At 45.6% G+C, this 7,169-nt stretch overlaps 1 long non-coding RNA gene across 2 annotated transcripts; it reads right to left on the reverse strand.

The window, feature by feature from the left end:
- Window positions 1-3,155: 3,155 nt before the first annotated feature.
- LOC119295417 lies at window positions 3,156-6,034 on the reverse strand. 2 transcript variants are annotated; one of them, XR_005143969.1, is made up of 7 exons: window positions 5,911-6,034; window positions 5,103-5,385; window positions 4,828-5,016; window positions 4,522-4,745; window positions 3,998-4,412; window positions 3,568-3,649; window positions 3,156-3,480 (listed from the first exon to the last, which is right to left on the reverse strand). It is a non-coding gene; the product is annotated as an uncharacterized LOC119295417 (long non-coding RNA). The 2 variants fall into 2 exon arrangements; XR_005143968.1 differs by having other exon boundaries at window positions 3,998-4,745.
- Window positions 6,035-7,169: the final 1,135 nt, after the last annotated feature.

Below are 7,169 nucleotides of genomic sequence, written 5' to 3' on the forward strand. Positions count from 1 at the left end.
ACATGCACGGACGGAAGTTCACGTGGTCGAACGAGCATGAGGTGCCTACCCTTACCAAGATTGATAGAGTCCTGATCTCGGTGGACTGGGAGATGGAGTACCCGGATTATTTGTTGCGGGCACTTTCGACCGGGGTGTCGGATCATGCTCCTTTGCACCTATCTACCAGTGCTAGTTTCTGCCCCAATAAGAGGTTTCGTTTCGAGCTTTTCTGGACCAAGATGGATGGCTTTGAGGAGGCCGTGAAGGAGGCTTGGGTATGTGACCCAGGCATTGTGGACCCGTACAAGAGGCTAGACGCCCTGCTTCGTAACACCGCTATCTATCTTCAGGCATGGGGCTAGCGTAAATTGGGGAACGTGAAGCTCATGATGCGGGTGGCTACTTGGATCATCCACCGGCTGGACATCGCGTAGGAACAGAGAACGCTTCAGGCGATCGAAGTTTGGCTCAAACGCATGCTCAAGCACTCGCTGCTGGGGCTTGCGGTGCTGGAGAGGACGATCGATCGACAGAGATCGAGATTGAAATGGATCAAGGAGGGTGATGCGAACACCAAGCTTTTTCAGGCGGTGGCGAACGGACGTCGCTCCAAGAACTTCATTCCACACATCAAGAGGGGGGCTGAGATCATCACGGATCAGGAGCGTATGGTGGATACCTTTGCGGAGGTCTATGAGCAATTGCTTGGCACATCGTCGGCTAGAGGGCACACCATAGACTTAAACTTCCTGGGTATCGAACCAAGGGAGATCGGTATGCTTGAGGAGATGATCACCGAGGAGGGGTGTGGCAAGTTATTAAAGATATGCCAGGCGACCGTGCGCCAGGGCCGGACGGATTCATAGGGGCGTTCTTCCAGCAGGCCTGGCAGACCATTAAGTCTGATGTCATGGCATTTTTTATGAAGCTTTTTGTAGGAGATGGAAGGGGCTTTGTAAAGATCAACAAGGCACACATCATTCTTATTCCTAAGAAATCGGATGCAGAAGAGATTGGTGATTACAGGCCGATCAGCCTCATTCATAGCATTCCCAAGCTCTTTGCGAAGGTTCTCGCAAACCGCCTGCGGAACCAAATGCAAGACATCTTGGAAGTGAACCAGTCCGCTTTCATAAAAGGCAGACATCTGCATGACAATTTCTTGTTGGTTTGTTAAGTGGCGAGGAAGATTCACATGAGGAAAGTGCCTGGCGTGTTCCTGAAGTTAGACATCTCAAGGGCTTTCGACTCGCTATCATGGCCGTTCCTCTTTGAAGTGATGAGAGCCAAGGGTTTTGGTCAAAGATGGATGAGCTGGATGATGATACTATTACACTCGGCTAGCACCAAGGTTATGGTCAATGGAGTGCCAGGCAAGAGTTTTATGCACGCATGTGGCCTGAGGCAAGGCGACCCGATATCTCCGATGCTCTTTGTCATCGCCATGGACGTTCTGACGGCACTGTTTATCAAGGCTACGGAAATGGGAGTGCTTAGCTCTTACTCGGGCATCTCGGCTACGCAAAGGCTTTCAATCTACGCTGATGATGTGGCACTCTTCATCAAGCCATCTGGTCAGGATCTTTCGGCTGTCAGGGAGATGCTGGCTGCTTTTGGGGAAGCATCAGGGTTGAAATAAACTACCACAAGTCTTCCGCCATTCTGATCCGTGGGGACGAGGAGGATAAAGCTCGGGTGGCCCAGACCTTGCAGTGTGGGCTGATGGAGTCCCCTTGTCGGTACCTGGGTTTGCAGCTGGCTATTCGCAGTCTGACCCGAGCCGAGTGGCTGCCCATGCTGGACTAGGTTCGTAAGTTCGTGCCGGCCTGGCAACGTGGCCTCATTCAGCGGTCGGGACGCCTCGTTCTTGTGCGGTCGGTTGTCTTTGCTAGGCCCGTTCACCACTTGCTGATCGCGGACGCGCCGAAATGGGTGTTTGAGGAGATGAACAAATGGATGAGATCATTTTTCTGGGCAGGCAAGGAGCGGTTGAACGGAGGGCAGTGCTTAGTGGCTTGGGATAAGGTCTGCATGCCGAAGCAGCTTGGCGGTTTGGGAGTTAGGAATCTGAAGGCACACGCCCTTGCTCTCCGAGTTAGGTGGGAGTGGTTAAGGAGAACTGATCCTAGACGGCCTTGGCAGGGTTGCCGATGATCGAAGATGCCAACGCACGAGCTGTGTTCGATTCGATGGTCCAAATCACGGTTGGCAGAGGAGATGGGGTCCTTTTCTGGCGTGACAGATGGCTGCACGGCTTCCGGATTGCCGACATCGCGCCGCTTCTGTTTGCCACGGTGCAAACCCGGGTGGTCAACAGTCGCACCGTGCAACAGGCCCTCACGGGCGAGAGATGGAAGGAGGACTGTAACATCACCGCCTCGTTTACGGCCCAGATCCAGTGCATGCACCTCTGCCACGTGATCAACACGGTGCAAAGAGATATGAACGTGCCGGACGTGTTTGCCTGGCCGGCTTCATCCACGGCGAGCTGCTCGGCCAAGTCGGTCTACGACCACCTTTGCTCCAACGTCCCCAGATCACCGACGGCGGCATGCACTTGGCGGAGCTACGCACCGTTGAAATGCAAACTTTTTATCTGGCTTGCGTTGCAATACAGGGTGTGGACCTCAGACAGACGGGCAAGACATGGACTTCAGGAGCTCCCGTCGCCTTGTTACACGTGCATGCAGGACGAGGACAATGTGGATCATATCCTGGCCAGATGTACCTATGCACAAGAAGTGTGGCACCAGAGCTTTGACCAGCTAGGGATCAATATCCTAGGAACGACACGCCACGATACCTTCGCTGCCTGGTGGCTTCGAGAGAGGAAGAAGTTTGGGGCAGCGGATAGACGTGGTTTCGACACCCTGGTGAGTGCAGTTGCATGGACTCTCTGGAAGCAAAGGAATGCCAGGGTTTTCAACAGGCTGGAGCAGCAAAGACCAGCGCACCTCATTCCTGATGAGATCGCGGAGTGGCGCTCGGCCGGGCTAGGTGTAGGTGGTTTACATAGATTTGTGAGGAGTTAGTCCTTGTTTGTGTGGAGTTGGCTGTGTGTGTGACCTCCGTTCCCGTATGTTCGCATCGGGACGGACTTCTTGTACATTTTCTCTTTTCTTCTATAAAGCTATGGTACGCCATTGGCGTACTCTCGAAAAAAAAATTCTCACTGTGAGTAGCAGCTATTTAAAGTTGCAAGTCGTAACCAATACATCCATAGATGACATATCCATCAATCCAATTATCCAAATGTTAACGAAACCAGAAAACTAGACATAAAGGTCACTCCGGTTTGCTCTATGTGAGATAATCCAGACGAGAGCTGTAACGGAAATTGAGAATGAGACCGTGAAAATCAGGTCCGAAGAAGCAATGACAAAATCGGGCAAGATGCTACTTTTCTAGTGCCATGGAGTATGAGCAGAGGGGCCACTCTGCATTGCCTGGACGGTTCCTTCTTCTTGGCTTGTCTCCACAGCATCTTCATGCTTGCTTCTGTAACAAGAGTGGAAAACATAAGAATCTGAAGACCTAGACAGGGATTCGTCTGAAAACAAATGTGAAGAATTGTCATGGTGGTACCTGATCTGCTGCCGGAAACCTCTAATTCAGTAATGATATCCATGAAGGACGGACAGTTAGATGGAATGGCTTCCCAATATATCTGCATCAGGTTTAATAAGATTAGTAAGATAACTGAATTGAACCCATGAAAATCTCAATAGATCTATTCAGGATATCATCAAGAACAATGTTCTAGCACATTTATGCTTCATGGAGCAAATAATTACACGATCTTCATCATATAACACAAACACCATTTCCCTGACACTGGTTAATACTCCCTCCGTTCCAAAATATTTGCAGAGGGAGTAATTATCAACTTCTGCTTCAGCCAGAAGTCTAATTGTTCTCTATTTTTAGGAACATATGTGATTTTTCTTTGCATGACTTAAAAATGTTGATATTGTCCTATTGAAAGCTGTCTGGTGCTAAACAACCATGACTGTACCTTGGGTGCATTTCGCTGCAGCCCACCGGAACCCTTTTTCTGTTGGACAACCAGCGAGGCTTGATCTCATCCACCAGCTCGGAGCAGCCGTTGTCCATAAGTGAGCTTACCTGCACAACTGTTTTGTCAAGCCAATGACTACAGCCTGTGCGTACTACAGGCATCAAATATCCCCCTGGTGATTTCTCCAACCTAACCCCCAAAGTATCAAGAACCTATTGCATTCATATGTTATGACAGCAAGAGATGTAATATGTACACACATACACAGATCTGATATTAACATGCAAACAACATTAACAAAGGTAAATCTACATGGGCACACCCATTTCATCAATCCCCTTTTTCCCATTAGTAAGGGCAAAAACTATATGTGTAGCTCTAATGTGATTTTCCATCTTAAGAGTCTGATGCCCTGCATAGAAGTCCATATCAACTTGTTAATGAATGGGGAAAGGAAGGCATAAACTCATAAAATACACAAAGAAATTGAGCTTTTGAAGATTGTTGGCTGGCTAGATTACATAGATCCAAACTGTTTTGAAGCAATAGCTTGGCTTTGTTTTTCCTCCAAGCATCGTGAGAAACAAAAATCCGCAATTTTTAGCATCATATTGTCATCTAGAAATATGTTTGCAGGTCTAAGGTCTAAGCGAACAATATAACTCTTATGAAGATAATGTAAACCCTCGCAAATTCCTTGATTATTTGATAGTGCTCTCTACATGCAGACCCATGCATCTTGAATCTACAAAGAGGAGAAGAACGTTAATTTTTTAAGAAAGGTAAGTCAATCAAGCTTTGAAGATGATAGATAGTAGACAACATACTTGTTACATAGGCATGTAGATTCGCCTAGGTAGGCATGCAACGCAGAGCAATCATTTGCCTTTTTTTTGTATTTTGGTCTTTCCTTGTGAGTCAACACAATATCCAATAGATCATACTATATTTTTGCTCTTATTTTTTATCATGCATGTTGGACAGCTTCATTGCAATTGTTCCATGCCGCACAATTTCTGCAATTACCACAAACCTTATCAACACCGGCTGAAGTTTTAAGATAAACTATGGTTATAAGCATGAGAGTTTCAAGTTATCATACCTCAATGAAGAGAATCTCAATGGACAAAGCGCTATGAAATAATCAAGGGAATTTGTGAGGGTTTGCATTATCTCCACAAGATTCATATTCTCCACTTAGACCTCAAACCTGCAAATATATTGCTTGATGACAACATGGTGCCAAAAATTGCAGATTTTGGTCTCTCAAGATGCTTTGAAGAAAAGCAAAGCCAGGCCTGCTATTACTTCAAAACTGTCAGGATCTATGAAAGCGTTTTGAGCTTTCATCCACTAACACACACTGCAGCTCATTTCTCATGGTTCTGAAAGTTAAACAGGATGAGAAGTATTAGTTATACCCAACTAATCATCATAAATGGCAAAATTACAGACTCTTATGCTCGCATAAAAAACATTGGTACATAGATTTCTCTAGAAAGAAACAAAAAATCATAGATACCCTTTATTAGGATGAAGATGTGAAACACTCTTATGCCCTCATGTAAAACTTTGGTAGATTCATTAGCATAAATATATGTGAGACGGTAAGTCTCTGTAAATTCCGATAAATATTGTCCACACAGACACAAGCAAAGGGAGTATATGTCTACTGACAAATCCACCTCGCCCACCGATACTCAACCTACTGACGCGCTTGACAACATGGATAAGAAATACTGTAAACAGAGATCTACGACGATGGTAAGTAAGCAGTACCAGCACCTTGTAAGTTCAGAAGCTACTACCGATGATATATATGATACGGGAATAGCATATGCATGCAAGAGCGACCCAGAACAAATCATCTGAAGAAACTTTTGCCAAGGGGGGAGGAAGACGGGGATTACCTAGCGGAGGCCTGCTGCCTACGAGCTTCAGATCTGGTGAGGACTCGTGAGGTCGAGAGGGTACTCTTATAAAGGAAAACGGGCCTCAGATCTGGATCTGGCGTCAGAATAAAGATGATATTTACACCCCTGACGATGACTTTAATTATGCGGGAATCCAGCTGGTTGGTCTGCTTTTAACGTACCTGCTGACAAAGTCCACTCTCTACGCACGGACCGAAAGATGCCCACCCTCCCTTCGTTGGAATGGTCACGGCATCCCACGCAGGGTAAAATGTAAACTTTTTTTTTACCGGAAATACAGGTATATGCACTTGATCAAGAGCATCTCTAGATTTTGTTAAAAAAAATCGAGTGTTTTTTTATTAGATGCACAACGATTTGTTATTCTGAAATTTATTCTGAAAAAACGAATATACCAAGGATATCACCTGCACTAACATCTGAGTGATCATGTGACATCCCATTCTCATACGCTCATTGATTTTTTTCTCGAAACGGAGGCAAAAAAGAAAAAAAAATTGCCCAGTTAATTTACGGCAAACCGGCAAAAACCATACAAATGGAGGACAAACTAAGAGCATTTTCAACAGCCTTTGTATATTGGGTTGCTAAAACCTTGCTATAGCAAGAGGAGAGAGAAGGTTTACAAAGCCAACGTATTTTTTGCTTTCGCAGCCTTTTGTACATTGGATTGCTATATTTGTACAAAACACAATGACATGTGAGGACAGTTTGCCATACACAGTACACACTAACTTACATTAGATGAATACATATACTCCTACTACCACAACTCGCCACCGTACACGTCCCATACACACACAACACACACGCGTACACGTACACACTCCACGAAAAAAATTCGTGCAACAAAAGTATACAACACAACACACATGCGGCAAGCAAAAAAATCCATGCGAAAATAATAATACATACAACACACGTACACGCGCGCACAGCACACACACGCACATGGCATACATGGCCCACCAGTCATTGAGACAAAAATATAGCTAGGACCACTTTAGGAGGCTTTGTAAAATTATAGCAAGTGGCCTCTCCACTTTGCAAATATACAAGGTCTAGGTGCAAGTATAGCAAGCTTTGTAAAATTATAGCAAGTGGCCTCTCCACTTTGCAAATATACAAGGTCTAGGTGCAAGTATAGCAAGCTTTGTAAAATTATAGCAAGTGGCCTCTCCACTTTGCAAATATACAAGGTCTAGGTGCAAGTATAGCAAGCTTTGCAAAAATTT

The sequence above is a fragment of the Triticum dicoccoides genome, chromosome 4B (assembly GCF_002162155.2).
Source record: "Triticum dicoccoides isolate Atlit2015 ecotype Zavitan chromosome 4B, WEW_v2.0, whole genome shotgun sequence".
Classification (NCBI taxonomy): Eukaryota; Viridiplantae; Streptophyta; class Magnoliopsida; order Poales; family Poaceae; genus Triticum; species Triticum dicoccoides.